Source organism: Crotalus tigris, unplaced genomic scaffold, assembly GCF_016545835.1.
Source record: "Crotalus tigris isolate CLP2741 ecotype Arizona unplaced genomic scaffold, ASM1654583v1 scf7180000024401.5802323, whole genome shotgun sequence".
NCBI lineage: Eukaryota > Metazoa > Chordata > Lepidosauria > Squamata > Viperidae > Crotalus > Crotalus tigris.
This window is the reverse complement of record NW_024100569.1, coordinates 511,500-532,530: the sequence shown is the minus strand read 5'-3', so window position 1 is coordinate 532,530 and position 21,031 is coordinate 511,500. Positions and strand designations below refer to the sequence as shown.

The 21,031-nt window shown below is 39.5% G+C and overlaps 1 long non-coding RNA gene across 1 annotated transcript in view; it reads left to right on the top strand.

Annotated features, from left to right (window-relative positions):
* Nucleotides 1-16,237: 16,237 nt before the first annotated feature.
* Nucleotides 16,238-21,031, top strand: part of LOC120301895 — a 98,583-nt gene continuing 93,789 nt past the window's right edge. The window contains exon 1 of the long non-coding RNA XR_005555059.1: nucleotides 16,238-16,835. This is a non-coding gene — a long non-coding RNA (uncharacterized LOC120301895). The remainder of the gene's footprint in view (nucleotides 16,836-21,031) is intronic.

Sequence of the window (21,031 nt, the reverse complement as noted above, 5' to 3'; positions counted from 1 at the left end):
ATGGTTGTAAAAGCTGGACCATCAGAAAGCCTGAACAAAGAGAAAATTATGCCTTTGAACTGAGATGCTGGTGAAAAAATTGGTTAGGAATACTTTGGATTGCATAAAGAACAAAATATTCCAGTATGAGTGGATGAAGTAAAACCAGATTGCTCACTAGAAATGCTAATAATGAAAGCAAAGCTTAAGTATTTTGGACATATAATGTGAAGCCAAGAATCACTAGAAAACATTCCAATGCTTTAAAAAAATTGAAAGCAATTGAAAAGGAGGCCAACAGAAGACACGGTGGCTAGATATTGTGAGGTATTTTGTGCTTGGAAGAGCTCAAAGAAGCACTTACTGGCAGCCAGTCCTGTTGAAATGACATCCATTGGGTCACAAGGAGTCAAAAGTCACTGTATGACAATGTGATCTCTATGAAACAATATAGGAGTTAAGGATTGGATTGCCTATGCTGCAGAATAGACAGATCTATTTCTTTCTACAGTTACACAGTACTTTTAAAATAAGAGTGGTTTTTTGTGATTTTTAAAAAAAAAACTGATTGAAAGTTTGCAATTCAATTCAGCACATTTTCCTAAAATATATGTTTTAATATATCTTTCCTCTAAAATATATTTAATTATATGGATTTCCTTCTGTAATACATATTTTGTTATGCATTTTATGAGCTCAGAATAATACCACAAAATTTAGACAATGTACAATCAGTTTCCCTGTTTATATCATGAGAAATAATTTATTAAGCCCGCATGCTGCCCAACTGTGAATAACTTTAGATGGCTCATTATGATCAAATAAAAATTACAATAAAAATAAAAAATAAAGATAGCAAACATAGCAAAGCAAGGGGTCTCACTGCCCATTGTCAATGGCTGGGGTGAATACCTAAATCTTCATGCCTGTTCTAAACAAGGGATTTGAATCTCAAGGAGAACTTAGTTCTAGAGGAGCTGTTACAGAAAGCTTGCAACAGCGGCCGTTTAGATGACATTGTTTGACCAAAGAAACCCAAAATGTGCCAACTTTCAATCCATTTACTTTGAAAATGCATACCAAAATTGAATTCTCCAGCACTTTTCACTATGATGTCAGTAGTAATTAAAGCCTTTATATATTCCATGCATGTTGGACAGATAAAGATTTAAAATTTAGGATTTCTTCAGAAACATATCAAAGATACATGCTCGGTATTACAAAACAAGATAGAAAGACCTGCTCATGGATTAGAGAACAAATGAAAGTATACAATATCATCAAGAGAGTAAAAGAATTGAAATGGAAATGGGCTAGTCACATAGCAAGAAGTACTGATGTTAGGTGGACCAAGGCAGTCATAGAATGGATTCCACTTGATAAAAAATGTCCATGAAACAAGATGGATCGACAACATCAGCAAGTATTGTGAACCCAATTGACAAAAGAAAGCTCAGGACTGTATAGGTTGGAAACATGTGGAAGAGCCTTGATCCTGCAGTGGATAGACAATAGCTAAGATGATGATGATGATGATGATGAGGCTAAAATTAAATAAAAAGAAAACCAATCTAATGACAACAGAAAGAACAACCAGCCAATGAAGGTAACAAAGTGGTAGACAGCTTCTGCCTTTTAGGATCGACCACAAAAAAATAAAAAATAAGTGGTGAAGAAATATGTTAGCACATGGTAGAGCAGCCATGAAAGCCTTAGAAAACATATTCAAATACTATGGAATATCTATCCCTACAAAGAGCAGAACTGTGCAAGCCATGATATTTTCTGTGACACTTTATGGAAGTGAAAGTTGGACTTTTAAAAAGCAGAATAGAAAGAGGATTGATACCTTTGAACTATGATGTTGGAGAAGACTCCTGAGAATACGTGGACAGCCAAGAAAACAAACTGATTGCTCATCAAACAAATCAACCCATTTTTCACTTGAGGCCCAAATGAACAGGCTCAAATTATTCTACATTATGTGAAGGCTCAGCTCTCCAGAAAGGGCTCAGTGTTGGGAAAAGTGGAAGGAAGTAAAAACAGGACAACCAACAGCAAGGATAGCAGAGAATCCATTTATAGAATTTAAATTGTGTGAAGGAAGCCATACTTGACCAGATTTATTCTGAATTCCAATAAATATAGGCTGCTAAGTCAGAACAATTTACACCCATATACTTTACTTCTGATTCATTGATGAAAGGAAACAGGGCTGCACTAAGATCTTTATACACCCTGGTACATTTATCTTTGACTATCGTCACTGCAGTAATAATCCAGATGCTTACTATTATATTCTCTGACACCTACAGTTCTTTAGTAAGCTGCAGGGAATTTTCTTCTGCCCAAGAGAACATAATAGTTTCAAGTAATGTATCCACATGAATTTATTTTAAATGGTAAATTTTGACTGATTCCCTAACTTCAGATTCCTTTTTTTTCTTTTTTTAACTTAAAATACTTTTTGCAGGCCCAAAAGTTTAATAGGCTCTTGGTTCTAGGCATTGTGCCTGTAGTGTCTAATAGATAATAGAGGTTTGGGAGGAAAGCACATTATTTTTTAAAAATATATATATTTTATTAATTTTCTAATTTTACAATCACAAGTACTTAATAAACAACATGTTTTCTGGATCCATTGGTAATTCAATGGTACATATTAAGTTTCTCAGTCTAGTTCCAATACTACACCATCTAGTGCTTCCTTGATCCTCTCTTCTTCCAGTGGTTTTCTTTCTGAAATTCGTTAACATTTTCTTGTTGGTATATCAAGCTGGGAGCTTCGGAGACAAGTGTTAAAATTGATTTTTTACCATTTAAGGCTAAATATGGAACACTCATTTTGTTTTTGTATGTAGTCTTTATAGTCCAATAGGGTCCCCAACACAGATAAGCAACCCAAGAGGTTTTTTTTTCCCCTTTTCCCAGCTGCATTCTGCAAAAGTGAAAGTTTCCAGGAACAACAAGGAAGCAGCCCAAGAGGTTTTTGTGTTTGTTTTGTTTTTTGTTTTTTCCTTTTCCCAGCTGCAATCTTCAAAAGTGAAAGTTTCTAAGGACAGCCAAAGTCTTATCTGAATATGGGCTTCAAGCCAAGTTCCTTTAATAATAAATTGTAGTGCCATAGTTCTCCACTAGATGTCATTAATGCTGTCTTCCAGCTTTTTAAATCCAAACTTATATTACAAACTTTTCAAGTCTTTTTTCTAAAAAAGTCTCAAAAATAATTTTAGTTCCCAAATTTTAAAGCTATATATCTGTATTGGTTCCAAATTAATCTTGTGATTTTTCTTTGTTTTCCCCCAAGCAATTAGTTCACCGCTTTTCTTTTCCTAAGGGAATGGGGCGGAAATTCCCCTTCCCTCTCTCATCAGGGAGGATTCTTTGCTTTGGGCATTTTTTTCCAGGAAAAAGTCTTAAAATCATAAAGAGAAGATATAATCTCACCCAGTTCCATCCACATTGCTCAAAAGTTGATCGTTAGTGCTTATTTTCTTTAGCTGTCAGCAGCTTCTGACTGGCCACAGAAATGTAGCCAGTCTTTCCCCTGCCGGTTTGGAGGGCTTCCTCAGATCAAATGGAGGGGCTGCCCCCCTCCATGATCAATGAGGGTCCTTCGTTGCCTCCCCGGGGCTACTTTCAACCTTTGTAGGGTCCCCAGCAGGGCAAAATCAAATGCAGAAGACAGAGCCCCATCTTCCTGTGCCCATCATGCCGTAACGCCTAACTAGAAGTCTCAAGAAAGCACATTAATTGTCCGCAAAGAAAAATCCTGACTTTTCTCAGTGTTTGTAGCCTGTCAGATAGAAGGAAAAAGAAACATGGGTATAGCAAAAGAATACAGTATGCAATGGTTATGCAGAAGTTAGCAGTTAGCAGTGACTGCCTCCTGTAATATGTTTCAGAGACCCGGACAGCTCACACCCAGCTGAAGTTCAGGAAGCTATTACAGATCAGGCTAATTCTTCCAGACTCAAGGGCAGTGTGAAGGTTGATTCCCTCCCAGAGTCAACCTTTTTGGTAGATGTTCATAATTTCTTTTGGTATTTTCTAACTTTTTTTTTTGCATCATAAGCCACTTGAAGTTGTTGGGATTGGATGCTCTAAAATTATATGTATGTATGTATGTGTGTGTGTGTGTGTATGTATGTATATATATATATATTCAAAATAAACAAATAAATGTGAACACCAGGGAGATTCAAAACTACAAAAGTTTAATACAAAACGCCAAGCTTTCATCGGCAACTGCTGACATCATCAGGGCTTAAGATGTTAGTCAGTAGGAGAGTCCTTTTATAGGTTAATCAAGGTCTGCACCCGGCTCTTAGACCTCATCATCGGACCTGGTTGAATAAGCTGTGTTCCGGTTGCAATTCTTGTATTAGCGGTTATTCTTTTCCTGCATCTCTTGTCTGTGCGTGTAACATCATATGTCCTCCCTTCACTGAATTCAGGATCGGGTGGGGTATTTCTCCCCCATTTTTGTTTGACCGTGTCCCTTGTATCATTCAATTGTGTGTTCCTGTCATCTCCTCCCTTGCCCCACTCAGATTGTCTAGGTACAGTACACTCTTCCCTTTTTTCTTTTTCACAAATCCCACCCATGCAGCCATGATCTCCGTGAGTGTTATCCTGTCCAGTTTTCACCATTCCCCCTCTGTCCTTGGTGTCCTTTGCTCATACGTTGTTGTCTCGGGAGCTGTTTCGCATTTCCCGTTGACATGGTTGGACTGGCGCTGCAAGACGGGGTGGTCGGGCTGTTGCTGCCGGGTGAATTGGCGAGATCGTCTTCTCTCCTCTCGAGCGTGATCGAGTGACCATCACCATTGATCATGCTCGAGAGAAGACGATCTCGCCGATTCACCCAATAGCAACAGCTGTGTGTGTGTGTGTGTGTGTGTGTGTGTGTGTGTATACATACACACACACACACATACATACACACACACACACACACACACATACCTGTATTAAACCTTTCATTCTTGCTTATGGTGAGATTTTATTTTCTTTCTACAAAATAAAAAATAAAACATTTACAGTAAGATTAAAATACAAAGAGAGAGAGAAGAAGAAGAAAGAGAAAGAAAAACAAAAATGAAGGCCACCAGCAGTGACTAAAAAAGAAAGAAAATGCCTCTTAGGGTATGTAACTTTGTCCCCTTGGTGTTCTGGAGCCCAGATGTGAAAGGCTGACTAGACCAGGATACAGGGAAAGGGAGGGGAGAGAAAGTTTGCTATTGACCCAGCTTTATTTCATTTTAACAGTGGGAGAGAAGGAGAGAGCAGCAGTGCAGCATGGTAATAAAGGTATTGTATTAGATTTGGGGAGACCCAGGTGTCACAATGGAAACATTCTCAGCCATCATTCTCTCAGATTTCCCAAATTTGCAGTTGGTTTTTTTTTTTTTTTGATGGATAAAATGAAAGGGAGATTCCTGTGGAAATCCTTGAAGGAAATGTAGGATATGCACTTAAAATAAGTTAACATTAGAATATTTTCTTATTAAGAAGTAGTTATTCAGATTATCAGGCACTACATTGCTTCAGGCTTTGAAAACAAACCTTGTCAAATGGCAGTCAAAGCACTCTCAATTGGTGCTTCAGGACAACTTTGTTTTTTTAAATATATATATATAACTTTATTAAAGATCTTTTAAAAAGAAGATAAAAACTAATACAAACTAATATAAAGTAAGAAAAGAAAGAAATCAAAGAGAAATTTAAAAGTGTAAGAAAGGTAAGAAAAAGAAAAATAGAAAAGAAAGAAAAAAGATATAAAGAAGAAACTTCCAAACTTCTTTATAGGAGTTATTCATTTCTTACTCAAAAGTTACATCGTGAGTTTCTTCTTTCTACTATCTCTCCTGCCTAATCATCAAAACCATAAATCATGAATTCATATTTTTCCTGTTTTACACAAAAAATCCATAAGGGGTTTCCAGTCAGCAATAAACACAGACATTGTCTTTTCTCTGATAAATGAAGTCAATTTAGCCATCTCAGCGAGTTCCATCATCTTCATCAACCATTACTCCATTGTGGGTAGTATGAAATTTTTCCATCTTTGGGCATACAAACACAAAGCCGTGGTCTCAATTGTATATTAATCTTTAAAATCTTCTGAATCAGTGTATGTTACTGTATGTATTTGAATTTGGTATTTTTTTTAGCTTTTTTATGCATTCACCAAACATGGTAAAAAGTCTCTTTTTTTCAACATAAATTACATTATCTGTAAGGACCCACCCCACTTTGCATCTTAAGAAGACAGAACTCTTGGAATAGCTCTTCCAACAGGAATCCTTTATTAAGAGAAAATGGTTGCAGGCATGCTAGACAGGACTTGGGGTTCAAGCTCTCCCATTCAAGGTTTTAAGGGGTTCCCCAGTAGTCCCACCCAATCAACCCCCCTTCCAGTGATAGTTTCAAGTATCACAATTCCATCCCCTTTCTTCTTCCGTCTGGATGGAGACTTCAGATAACTACATGAAAGGCAATTACTCTTCTTTGATATGTTAAAGCTTAGAGGCCACAATAAACACACATTCAGTCCTTTGAAGTGTGCTGAAGGAAGTAAGGGCCATAAAGCCCCTTTGCTCTCCCCCTTTTCTCCCATTTCCTCCTTCTCCTTTGGGCTCATGGAGTATAATCTGGGCTTCGGGAGTTTTGCCCCAGGCTTGAATTCAATGGTACAGTCTGTGGGTCGGTGGGGGGGAAGCTCATTCGCCCTCTCCTCACTGAAGACTTCAGCAAGGTCCCTATATTCCTCTGGTATTTCTGTTAATCTTTTTTCCTCTCCTATGGATGCTTTTTCTATTCTTGATTCTGGTAGCCTCCCTTGGGGTTTTAAGTCCATAGGGTCCCCCTTCGGGAATTTGATTTCTGTCGTCCTCCAATTTACCCAGGGGTTCCATTTTTTCAACCATTCCATCCCTAGAATCATTGGGCATTCCATACCTGGGGTCACCACAAACGTTAAGTCCTCTTCATGGTTGCCCAGGGAGAGGTGTATTGGCAGAGTGGCTAGGGTAGCTGGCACCCCCCCTGCTATGGATCCATCTAGCTGGCCAAATGAGATTGGTTGTTCCAGTCTCCTGGATGGGATGCCCAGATTCCCCACTAGTGTTGGGCTAATGAGGCAGCGGGTGCAGCCAGAGTCTATTAAGGCTTCACCTTCACAGCTTCGGGCATGGGGGGGATTAATATAGTCACTGTTTTGAAGATGGGTGTGATGCGTCCACTTACCAGGGGTTCGCCTTCCGAGCTGTCATCTGAGGCATCCACCGTCCCTGTGGTGTAGGCTGGAGTTCTTTCCCCTTGGTGAGCAGAGGTGGGGTTTTCTGCAATTTCCATCATTTTCATGGCTGTTTCTTTTGGCTTAGCTGAATACCCTCTGGGTTTGTTGATTGGGGATCTGTCTGGGTTGTGCTGGGGGGCCTTTGAGCGGCATTCTACAGCTCGATGCCCTTCTCTTCCGCACTTGAAACACCCCATCTGCTTCTTGGCTGTATCCGATGATTTCACCGGTTGGTGTGTCAGCTCAGGCGGGGGGCGGCTCCATTGTTTTCCTCGGCGATGCCTCTTCAATATGTCGATCTCTGCTTCCTCTGCCAAGACGTACCATTCCTCAAGTCGATGTGGGTCTCCTCGGGGCAGGCAAGCATCATATAGATCATAGTTTAGTCCGTCTTTGAAACGGCCAAGGAGGATGTCTTCTGGCCAATTCAGTTTGCTGGCAATGGCTCGGAATTCTTGTGTATACTCAGCCACTGGGCGTTTGCCCTGCCTCATCGTTGTTATTCTTTCACGGGCTTTGCGATCAGCCAGGGGGTCTTCAAACCGTCTTCTCAACGAGGACATGAAACGGTTGAAGTTACTGAGTTCTGGGGCATTGGAGTCATGCAGGTTCACCACCCAATCTGCAGCTGGTCCATCCAGGGCAGATTGCACGATCCGGATGCGGGCTTTGTCGCTGGGGATGTCCTGCCCATATTCCTCCATGTAGCTGAGGACTTGGGTTAGGAAAAACCCCAAGCGTGTTGGCTCCCCTTTGAATTTCACCTCCAACGGTGGACGTCTTGGAATGGATCGGTGCCTCCATTGTGGGTGGTAGTGTCTTCCGTCCAGATTTCCATCTGTGGTCCGGTAGGGGGTGGGAGCTCCTGGATCAGTAAATGTCCCTGGGGTTGCAGGTTCCACGTCCCCCTCGGTGTCTCTCCCTTTGTGGCTCCAGGAACTGGGGCGGGCGTAGGGCTCAGGAATCTCCTCTCCTAGGGAGCTGAGAGTTCTCTTCATCAGGTCAATAGCTCTCTCTAGGATCCAGTCTGAGTACGGCATACAGCTTCCTCCCTCTTCACTTGCGTGCAGGGATTTCTCCATCTCCTGCTTCCATTCTGGTTGCTTGGTTCCCCGTCTCAGGGTCACTTTTCTTGATTCCTTTCCCCACTCGCTTTTCTTTCCAACGCCCATCGACCAGCGAGGCTTGTGGTCCTGTGTCTCCACCACTTCTTCTTCTGAGAAATCTGGCCTCTCGGATCCCAACATCTGGCAAGGTTCCAACTGGGTCAGCGGCTCTCTTTCCAGGGAGTTTTCTCCCTCTCTTGCTTCGTTGTCTGACATGGTAAATTTTTGCAAAATCCCCCGGCAAGGGTCTACCTTCCAGGTGGATTAATTTTGCAAGTCCTGTCTAATGTAAGGACCCACCCCACTTTGCATCTTAAGAAGACAGAACTCTTGGAATAGCTCTTCCAACAGGAATCCTTTATTAAGAGAAAATGGTTGCAGGCATGCTAGACAGGACTTGGGGTTCAAGCTCTCCCATTCAAGGTTTTAAGGGGTTCCCCAGTAGTCCCACCCAATCAACCCCCCTTCCAGTGATAGTTTCAAGTATCACAATTCCATCCCCTTTCTTCTTCCGTCTGGATGGAGACTTCAGATAACTACATGAAAGGCAATTACTCTTCTTTGATATGTTAAAGCTTAGAGGCCACAATAAACACACATTCAGTCCTTTGAAGTGTGCTGAAGGAAGTGAGGGCCATAAAGCCCCTTTGCTCTCCCCCTTTTCTCCCTCTTATGGCAGAATCCAGAGAAGGCAGAATTGGGAGTTTCTATGTTTGATAATTAAAGATGAAATATAATTGGATTCTGACATTATCTTTATATATTCTAGACAATTTCTTTGGTGACATATGCCAATGATACTTCATTTTGTCAAAGTTCTCTTTAAGCTTATATTTCCCATTGTTCTATCCAAAAAGTTTAGCGCACTTTCATTTGTTCTTCTTCTATTTTAAATTTCAATCAAACGTTTATACGTTTTAGCAACTATAGCCAGTGGTGGGATTCAAATATGTGCACAACCGGTTCTCTGTGGATGCTGCTTCCAGAAGTCCATTCTAGGCCTGGGCAACAAAAAATTAGCTAACGGTTCTGCTAACTGGTGCGAACTGGCTAAATCCCACCACTGATTACAGCATGATGATTGCACACAGTTCCATTTCAAACTCAGTCATACAATGTTCAGAACTATAAATTCTTTTATCTACTTTAAATCTTTCTAATACTTGTAAATAAGAAAACCATTAACAACTATATCCCTCTGCCATAAGTTCTTCTCTTGGTTTCATTTTATATTCTCCTTGTCAAAATTCTAGTACCTCACAATCAGTTAGCTATTTGTGTTTTCCTATTATTTCTTGTCTATAATATACTTCTTATGCTGAGAGCCATAAAGATGTTTTCTGGCACAACCTGGATTTGTATCCATTCCATATTCTTAATGTAGTAGAAGTAACTTAACGGTTTTTAAAATCCACATAAATATCCATGCCATCCAAATCTCAGGTTGTGTTCTTCTAGCTCCAAAAACCTTTTTCTCAGCAGTACTTCATGACAGCTTTCAAAGAAAGGTTCAGGAAGAATGTATTGCCATTGTCAAATCAGATTGTAAAAAAGTGTGGATAACTGTGTTATGCCAGACATGATTGCCACTTGAGTCATAGCACAACTACGGTCCTTAATACAAATGGCATTTGGGAATCCAGTGGCGTTTCCATTCTCTGTTCTGTTGGGGTAATGCAACTCTATTCAGCATTGGCTGAATTCCAAACTCCATTTCTGCTTTTTCACTATTCAACAGTGTCTCATTTAATTCCAGCATGTTTGCTCATGCAATCAACTTCAAGAGGCACTAATGAGTTCCTTAATGTTAAATGGTAGAAACACATTAGAACTGGGGTTGGTTATTGATGGTGTTTCATTCCAAATATCTGTATGTCCTCCCAGAAGTTTCATGCATAAATTGAATCAGGGGTCCCCAACATTCAGGCTGCAGACTGCTACCGTTGAGAACCAGGCTGTGCAAGCAGTGGTTGAGTGTGTGAAACTTCATTTGCACATGTACAACATTAGGTTGCACGTGCAAAACTATCCCCTCCCTCCCCTGCTGCTGCCGCTGGTCCATAAGTCAGAAAGATTGGGGACTACTGTACTGAATACACAGAATAAAATTGCTTCCTGTGATGGTCCTTTGCTCACTAAGCCTCAGCAGCAGTTCCCAGATACTCCTGGATAAGAATGATGAGAGCCATTGAAAACCAGTGCCCACTAGATCTAATTCCATTCTATGTCCAGAGGATGATATGGTTGATGGTATTGAATGTCCCCATTGTAAATTGACCAAAATAGTCTCAGTCCCAAATCCTGGCCAAAAGTCCAGTTGAAATAGGTCTAACTTATCCAGCTGTTCTCAAACAATTTTTCCCCAGAAATGCTTGAGAGTGGTCCTTAATTATATAGATTTCATAGGTCAAGAGAAAGATTTTAAAAGAGTTTTTTTAATTGCCTTATAATTAAAATTATAATTTTTCCACATACCCACACTTTCAAAATTTCTATGCTTAAAAAAATACAAAACAATAGAATAAGTGTTTGAACTTAATCAAAACTCATGAATGTCTTTATTAATAGGCTGGGAAGAACTTGAGACTGTAGGACAGGGGTCTTCAGATTTGGCCCTTTATGACTTGTGGATTTCAACTCCCAGAATTCCTCAGCTAAGCATATTGGCTGAGGAATTCTGGGAGTTGAAGTCCATAAGTCATAAAAGGGCCAAGTTTGAAGACCCCTGCTGTAGAAGTTTAAGCTTAGAAATAACTCCTGATAAAGAATAACTGGCATCCACAGTGATAGTCAAAACAAGCCAGGTGGTGATCACAGCATCACAATCCAAGTCCTGCCATTTTGTTCATACATCAATAATACCCCAAAAACTTGATTTTGTTCTCAATGTTATAATCTATTTTTTTTCTTTTTTAACACCCCCTCTTCTTCTAGATGTCTCTGTATATAACAAATGGAAAATGTTGGAATGGAGAGGAAAGCAATAAAATCTGTAGTTCTCAGCTGATCTGCTAGCTATCATCTGATGCCTCCCCCTTTGTCACATGATTGCTCACAGAGATCTTATATTTCATGGCATCATTGCAGAGAGGGTACTCCAATTGACCCTCCAGCAGGCATTAATGAATGTCTCCATTTCTTTCCCTCTTTCCATGGTTTATAGGTTAGTAGTAGAGCATATACTTTATAAAGAGATACATTAAGGATCAATCTCTATTGCTTCCAAATATAACTGGAGGATTGTTGCCATTCAAGTCAACAATAAATGGACTTAGTATAAGGCAGCCCTATTGCTAACACCTTATGACAATAAAGAGGCTTATGACAATTTTAAGGCTATAAAATTGAGAAGCCTTTCTGGATCCATTTAATTTGATAGTTACTACAAATAATTCATTTAGTAATTAAAGTCTAACACAGTGATTCTCAACCTTTCTAATGCCGTGACCCCATAATACAGTTCCCCATGTTGTGGTGACCCCCAAGTGGGTGTGGCCACCAATAAGAGGGAGTAGGACAGCTAGGGAAAAGGGAACAAAATGGTGGACAGCATGGTTTGGCGACCCCCATGAAATGGTCGTTTGACCCCAAATGGGGTCCCGACCCACAGGTTGAGAACCACTGGTCTAACAGCTGGGGTTCTTTAAATAAATAAAGGAATTAAGACTTGGTAATAATGCTATTACTGTAAAGTCATAGAATCATAGAGCTGGAAGGGATCTTGGAGGTCTTCTAATCCAGGAGTCCCCAACCCTGAGCTGCGCAAGTGGCAGGTGAACACACACACACAGTTCCACTTGCACAAGCAAGTGGTGAGTGTGTGCGAGAGTGAAGCTCCATCCCCTCTCCTCCCCCACCGCTGTCACAAGTCTGCAAAGTTGGAAAGGTTGGGGACTGCTTTTTTATTCCAATCCTCTACCCAAGGCAGGAGTCCTTATACCATGGATCTTCAAACTTGGCAACTTTAAGACTTGTGGACTTCAGGGCTGGCTGAGGAATTCTGGGAGTTGAAGTCCACAAGTCTTAAAGTTGCCAAGTTTGAAGACCCCTGCCTTATACCATTGTGGACAAATGGTTGTCCAATCTTCTCTTGAAAAATCTGGGCAATGGTGTGTGTGATCAAAAACATCCCAACGGAATTGCTTCAAAGGTTCTTGGGTGTGTCTGGTGGTATGCGGGCGAGCATTATCGTGAACCAACACCACACCAGAAGTGGTGCCATAGAAAGTCCCACCAAATGTGAAGATGCTAAAGGAGTACTGCTAGTGAAGTTCATGGAGTGTGGTTCGACCATCAATTCAGAAGTCTACGGTGAAACGTTATGAAAACTCAGACAAGCCATCCATAACAAGTGTCAGGGCATGCTGACTTCCGGTGTGGTGTTGGTTCACAATAATGCTCACCTGCACACCATTAGACGCACCCAAGAACTTTTGAAGCAGTTCCGTTGGGATGTTTTTGATCACCCCCCCCCATATCTCAGATTTGACCACTAAGGAATTTCAACCTTGTAAGACGTTATGACAAATGCCTCAATTTGAATGGCAATTATGTCAAAAAGTAATGTAATGTTGTAGTTTTCTAATGTGTATAATAAAAGTTCTGTATCTGTGAGTGTCTGTCACTGATAACCAAATGGAGGTTTATTTCCAAATCACCCTCGTATGTAGATTAAAGCTTCTACTTTAATGTGAAATACATTCTAACAATATTGGTATTATTAAGTCCAAAGCAGAATATAAAGCCACAGTTAACAAAAGCATACAGTATATCTAGCTAGATGGATCCAGTGTGCTATAGTGGCTTAGATGATGGCAGTGGACGTGCCAACCTTCTCATCCACCCACAGCAAATGAAAGCTTTCTGGCTAACTTTGGGCCACTAATGCTCTCTTAGCCCATCCTACCTGACAGGGCTATTTCTGCAGGAAAAATAGGAGAAAGGAGCACTAAACACAGTACCTTCAGCTGCTGTGTGAAAAATTAAGATATAGATCTAACAAACAAATCAATACGTACAATGCCTTCTAAGAAAAAAAATAGTTACAAGGTTGCATAGGCAGTGCAATACTTCTTAATATAACTTTTTTATTGCTCCAAATCCTTCAACAATGATTATTGTCAATGGAAAAGGGATTGAAACAGATTGAATCTGATGGCTGCTACCTTTAAATAAAATATACACATTTTCTATACTGAGTTTTCATGAAGAAGCATGTCAAGTGCAATAGGGAACACATTTTTTTAAAAAAGAAGAGGGCTAAACAATTAACTCTATAAGTATCAGATCACAGGCTAGAAGCATAAAAATCCTCCAACACTGATGTTGCACAATTATACCGGGAAAACTATATTCAGCAAAACAATGATATGAACATAGGTGATAAAGTCTATAAATAGTTTAAGAGGTAAATATCAAGGAGTGAAAGAGATTGCATAAACCAGTACAACCAGTCTTAGCCAGCAGTGAGAAGTAAGAAATAAAAAGATATATTTAAAAGAATACCAATGAAAATTAAAAGCCTACTTTACGTGTTTATGAAGCACTAAAAATGCGGTAAAGAACTATATCCTAGTGGCTCACTGTTTACATACATATGTACCTATATTAATCCTTTACATCTGTAAAGCAACACTATAGAAAAGGAATAGTAAATAGTAAGCCAAAAAATTGTTTTAAAATAGAAAAAAACTTGTTTCCATTTCCATACAACACCACACAATGCCCTATGTCATTTTTGTTTCCTGTCACTGCTTGAGCCACTGGTGATAAAAAATGAGGAACAGTTACGATCATTCATGTGATTTGAAGCTTCCGTATAATATCAAATCAACATAACTAGTCCACAAAGGAAGCTGGACAGTTAATGTTGTTTTGATTTCTACACTACATCAATACTGCTCTGTCAGTAAAAAATGGATTTGCTTAATCTTCCCTTGTCATAATTATATGGACCCTAGATACAGAGCCAAATAATACCTATTAATGTTTGTTTGTTTGTTTGTTTGTTTGTTCGTTCATTCATTCATTCATTCATTACATTTCTATGGTCGTCAATGATTCTAAACTGTCAAAGGTTACTGCCATTCATGGATAAATGCATAGTACAGTGAATTCAAGGGGAGGCTTACAAAAGAATTCTATCAGATTTTTTAAAATAAAAATGCAAAGGTACTTTAGGATTTTTAATTGCTTCAATATTTAATTATGACAGTATATCCAGTCCCCTTTTGAAGTAGGTCAGAATTATGTGGCAGATATATGGGCTGAGACTGGAAAAAAAAGCAGATATCTCAAGGCCATTGAATTAAGTTGTAGAATGGGATTTGGATTAAGGATCTTCCTATTCTTAGCTCGTACTCATTAAATCTTCTTCCAGGTCTGCTTTACATTGTTTCTGTTTTTCTACTATAATTTTAATTATATAATGTTTCTCTTGATAAAAAGGCATCTATGCTGTAGTTGTTCTTTTTAGATTTTCCTTTATTGCCAAGAATTACACAGGTCAAGTGTCTCATTAGTCTTTATAGCTACAGTTCACCATTTATGATCACCCTCAGCCATACATAGGACATTAATAACACAAAGAATGGGATTCAGGAACCTTTTGAACTGGAACTGGTATTACTTCTTGCCTTCATTTAGAAGCATCTGAAACATGCTTCATTACTGCTATTATGTTTGCAAAAAGTTTGTTTTCTAAGGATAACAATATTGACAAAAGAATTCCTTGTGGTTTGAGAGTGGTTTACCACAGATTTTTATTATACATATAGTAATAGTAATTTTGAACTGGGTACCATTTTACATATGCAGTCACTTTGGCTCATTTGTCTCTCATATGACTTGGATGACACATTAATGTATTTTCTCTTATATTTTAAGAACTTATGATAAAATTGGAACTTTGAACAACTGGAGAGCATCCTATATCAATGTGAAAGAAATTTCTAACTCATGATATAAAGTACAGAATTATTACACAACGATTACATAATACAAATTAGAAATATAAAAAATATAAATGGTTTCAGTGTGTTTGCATAAATAAATATTGGGAAAAAATTAAAAATGTTACTATATGCTAGCTAGGACTATTCATATTTCTTGCTAACCAATTGAGTGATATAAATATTCGGGATCAGGTAATAGATTTGCTGGCGGTGGCCAGACTTTTATAAGCAAACTGTGTTGATTTAAGAACATACAATTAAAACCATTAAAGGCTTCTCTTCATTTTTTTTCCTCCCTGTATTATCAGATACGGCGCTAATCTTGAAGGTAATTATATATGAATAAGGAGAAAAGAAGACACTTGTGAAGAAACGGGACGCCTTTATTAATGTTCGTCAAAGACCCTGAAAGGTAAATACGTTTGCCATTTACTCGAAAAATAAATGAGGGAGCTCAGTCTTGCGTTATCAGTCTCCGATAGTCAATGCGCGTTAAGAACTACGGAGAAAAAGGAAGGACCAAGGCTAAAAATGCCTTTTGTTTAATAGATGATGAACGGCGAACAGATTTTCCTTGAGAATCCTAAATGGAACGCCCAAATCTCCCTTCGACAGTATGGTGCTTACTCGAGGCACACACAGAGAGAAACACAAACACACACACACACACCCTCAAATGAACCCTGAACAGAAGCCGTTCTCCCTCTTTTCCAAAGATTGGAAACATTCCTCAGAATACCAAGCAGGCAGGGGCTGGCGAGCACGTGATAGGACGCAGCGTCTTCAGACAGATTTGTCCTCCTTTCCCATATACACAATATGTGCGTGCGTGCGCGCGTAAGAGCGCGCCTACCGTGGGGCGGGAGCGCCCGGAGCGGGGTGGTGGTGGTGGTGCGGGAGGGGGACGGCAGAGTCGGAGGGCGGCGGCTCGACTTTCAATCCCCACCCACTTCTCTCAGTCCAGGAATGACTTCACGCTTGCTGCCTCTCGCTCGGCTAATACACGGCAGAAGCTTAACCGTCGTCTTTGCAGGCAGGGGAGACGGGGCCTCGAGTCTCCCGCTCTCCCCCGCTGGCTCGGTTTTAACTCTTCTCTTCTCCAAAGGCGAGGATGATGCCCAAGTTGGGGTTTCCACGGCCAATGGGGAAGAAGAGGTGGGGGGGGCCCTCGTCGCGCCTCATGTGACCGTGCAACTCCCCCCCCCGCCCTCCACCCGGTCTTCTTTTCACATGGGCAGTATTCAGTTCCACAATTCGGACAAGCCGGAGTGAGCGGTGGCCGTGGGACAGGCGAGATGCCCGCTGACTTGACCCACACTTTTCCTTCTCCGTTTCTTCCCTGCGACGCACGTCCGCCTGCTTTCCTGCCTTCTCGCCGGGCCTTCTTTCCCAGGACCGCATCAGCAAAGTGGGATTCTGCATCTTTGGTATTCTTCTCGCGCCACCTTCAACTCCGACGCCCGAGTGACTTTGCTCCGCCGCGGTGGGGGAACGGTGAGTCCCCCGGACTTAGTTTTCTTTTCCGTTTTGGTCTTGAGCATGTGTCAAAGCCAACCTTTCTCTCCTTTGGCAGGTACCGTCCCTCCCCTCCCCTTCCCGCCAGGACTCGTGCAGGTTGGATGCAGCCTTTTCAAAGGAGAATTATTATTATGAGGTCTTGCACGAGTATTTTCCCGGCGGTTTCAATTACATGCCCACTTCTTTTCTTTTTTTTTTTTTAAGTATGGAGAGTTTTCTCCTCTGGACTGTGGGACAGAGCGACGCAGTTTCTTCCCAAGACAGGTTTCTGCTTTGTTTGATTAAAAAGAAGACGAGAGAAGTGGAGGCAGGAAAAAAGAGGGAGTTCCCTCCTTGCCCAGAAGAGTTCGATTTTTTTATAGACTTATATACATTATATAAATAAAATTATATATTTACTGCCTCTAATAATGATAAATGCATAGCTATGGGAATAGTGTGAGGAATAAAGGGAAAGTTTGCCAAGTCAGCTGGCAAAGGCGTGCCACACTTAACGGACATTTGACAGTTATTATAATTAGCTGTGAGGCATGTGGGTCTGTGTGTGTGTGTGTGTGTGATAGCTAATATAGCTAACTTTGTGCCAAATTGCTCACAGATCCTAGAAAACATTCACAAAAATAGTTCCTCTTTTTTTTCTTGAGTGCCCTTGAATGCAATGTGTAAAATCCCCCACGACTGAATAAATAATGTTTTTGAGTATGGATAAATTCAAGCTGAGTAGAGACTGATTATTTTTTAAAAATGTTGGAATCCCAATTTTAATTTAGAATTTGGTTAAATTCCTAATCGTTTTAAAGGAAGAGGTGTAAAACTCTTCCTTGCAAAAGATTCGTTGTAGGGAGGGGGGAGAATAAGACATTCATATGGATCAGTCCTGATGCTTTCACATACATGAACAGGAGATTTATGAGTTCTCAAGCAGAAGCAACAGACAAAGCACAGGGTGTTTTCCTCTTCCTGCTCCTTCTCTTCTTCTTCCCTAGAAATGAAATGAAATTCCAGAATCTCGGAGTAGAATAATGCACTTTGATTATGTTTTCATATTGTAAAAGTAATTCACATCAGGCAGTAAAAGTATTATTTTCTTTTTTTAAAAAAAGCAATCTATTGTGAGAAAGTTGCATTCTGAAACTAGCTTCACAGGGGAGTGGTTTGGGATGGGGGGAGAGGCGGGAGGGCAAGGACAATAGAAATTGGATTCATATTCAGACCAAGCAAGCAGCATCTCCATGAATGTGCAAGTTAAGGGAAAAACAGCAAGAACAAATACAGTACTGCTTATTTGATTTTCCTTAAACAAAATCCAACCATTCCCCTTAAAATATGAATAACAACAAATCCGGGTTTGTATGTGAGAGGCAGGCTCCAGACGTTCCTAATTACAGCTTGAAATAAAGTCTTTGTGGGAAGAGCTTTTGCTCGCTAAGGTTTTCAGAACACAGAACCCAAGAAATACATTTTCAAACAAAAAAAAAAGGAAGATTCAGCATCCCATTATCTCATAGCTTTTTTTTTTTTTAAAGCCACACTTCTCCCCCCACTTCTTTGTCTGCCATACTGTTATCTACACCTCCCCCAACCACCGCCCACTGTGGGCTAAGACACCTGAAGGCCAGACATAATGATCAACAGAGCGCTTTACTCCAGCCTGTCTGGATTCCAGCCAGGTTGCCCTCCCCCTCTAGTCCAGGACCTGCACGCAATGCAATGCGCACGCCAAGCTTATTCTTCAACTGCCTGCAGAAGAATGGTAGGAGTCTTGCCCATACTGTGGCAAGACCAAACCAAACAATGTCCTCTTTCTCTGCTGGTCAGGGATCAGTTTTTGCACATGTTATTTTTTTTTTCTAGCACATACATTTGAAAGTAGCTCCCCTGCGCGCACCCACATATGGTCTGTGTCTTACCCCATTCCAATGCTTACAGCCTGCTTTAGTTTTGGTGTGCTTTACAGTACACATAACCATCCATGTTTTTGTGAGAGGTTGTTTATAGAAAATATGTGCCCCATATTGAAAAGTTGCACACAATGTGATTTTTTTTAAGCGTTGTATTCTATTATAATACTAGAATACTTTAGACAGGAGAATTTAGGAACATATTTTTCAACACCCTTGCAAGAAGTTTGAAGTCAGCTGATATTTTCATTGGTAAGACAGTGTCTGAAAGAAACACTGCTTGGCTGCATGCCAACAAATTCATGAAATTTGGAGCAAAATGCTGAAGCTTCCTTCTTTTTAACATGAAATTGTATTTGATAATTTGATGTGGATGGATTTAACTGTGTAGACCTACTTGGGCATTCTGGGAAGTAACTCCTGCAGTGTAATAGGGCTTCTCTCTGGTAAGAGTCCAGAACTTTAAAAGGCAAAAAATATGCAGAACAGTTTATTTTGGCTAAATTTGTCATCTAATTTTGACTGATTCAAAGAAGAATTTACAGGGTCCTGTGCAAACAAAATAAATACCTGTGGCAGTGTTTCAGGAAGTTAACAGTGCTTGCTAAGACTCAAAAATATTTCAGGAAGTTTTACATTCCTGTGAGTAGCCAAATTTCAAGAGATATCAAAAGATTGAAACATATTTAAACATATAGTGGCATTTGTTGGAGAAAGATGTTGGAACGAAGAGAATAATAGTTCTCATTCAAAGCCACTTTTCTACAATATGCAAAAAGCATCATCATGAAATATGTACTATAGTATAAAATAGATCGGTAGATATATCTAACCTTATAATGCATTTATAGCAAAACTTAACTAGAATGAGAATTGGGTACAACAAAGGAAAATACCCTCCCCAATCAAAATAGTTTTTTTTAAAGAGTTACAAATTTGATCATTATGCTGTATATTCTGATTCATTCATTATCTTTTTGTGGGATTTGTTTTTGATACCGCCTGATTAAGATTAAATTAAATGTGATTAATTTGTAACATTGTAACATAAGTAAATGTAATGTCATTCTCCAAATAATATTCTGGCAAACTTACATTTACTAATACTGTATACATAATTCTAGGGTGCAACAAATATTTTCTGGATATGATTCCCCAAAGTAGAGGATTAATATAGTTGCTCTATATTGTAATCTATATGCATGGTAGCTATGTTAGTCTGTTGCTGAAAAAGAAATCTTATGGTGCCTTCAAGCCTTTCAGATTTCTTAGGGTGTAAGATTTTGTGAACTAGAGTCCAGTTTTGCACATGTCTGAAATTTATTTTTAAAAGAAAAGGTTTAGAATCTGTTTACTAATGGTAAAGGCATTAAAGCAGGTGGTGGTGGGGAATTACTCCAGTGCAATTGCTCGCTATATAAGGCTCTTAAGGCTGGCTATTCATGGGAATTTAATCATTCTGGCATTATTGATTTCAAAAAAAATAGTAACTTCTACTTTTGTTTTCATTATTATTGATTTAGGTTAATTGCCACTTAATTGCCATTATTATTGATTTAGGTTAATTGCCACATTTTTTTGTTCAAAAACCTATAAGAAGTTAAGATGAACATCCTAACTTCTTTCTATAAAATACATAGACACATATTCCATACCAAGTAAATATGATTCTTGTTAGTTAGAAACTGGCTTAAAAATCTACCAGATTTCTGTGGGTAAAAATATAATTGAAATATTTTAAGCAAACCAGTGATCTGAAAAAGTAAAAAGTAAATGTTCCTAAAACTTCTGTAACTAGATTTTAGATAATAATCCTAGGATAGGAAACAAAGTACAAAGTACAACTAGCCTCTGTAATTGGGTCACAAATGGAACATATGTCAGCCAATAAGACTTAATAGGAGCAAACATCTGTATGTGCTAGATATGGATAGCACCATATGAATCTTTATGCACCTTGGGAAAACAGTTACATCTGTTTCACATAGCAGTTGAGGTTGGACATGAGAGCCACCAATTTTGATACATTATCTGCAAGCAGATTTTGACATGCATAGTAGAAGTGTATATGTCTATGAGATTCTCAGTCATCCAGGTCATAGTTGTCCCAAAGATGCTTTTTCAAAAGGCAATGGGACTTTGTTTTTTCCTTGAAGACTCAAGGAATTCAAATCCTTTCATCTTCCACCATTCAGTCAGAACTGAAGAAGCTTCTTGGATGAGAAGTGAAACATCTTCAAGGAAAAAACAAAGTCCATTTGTCTTTTGAAA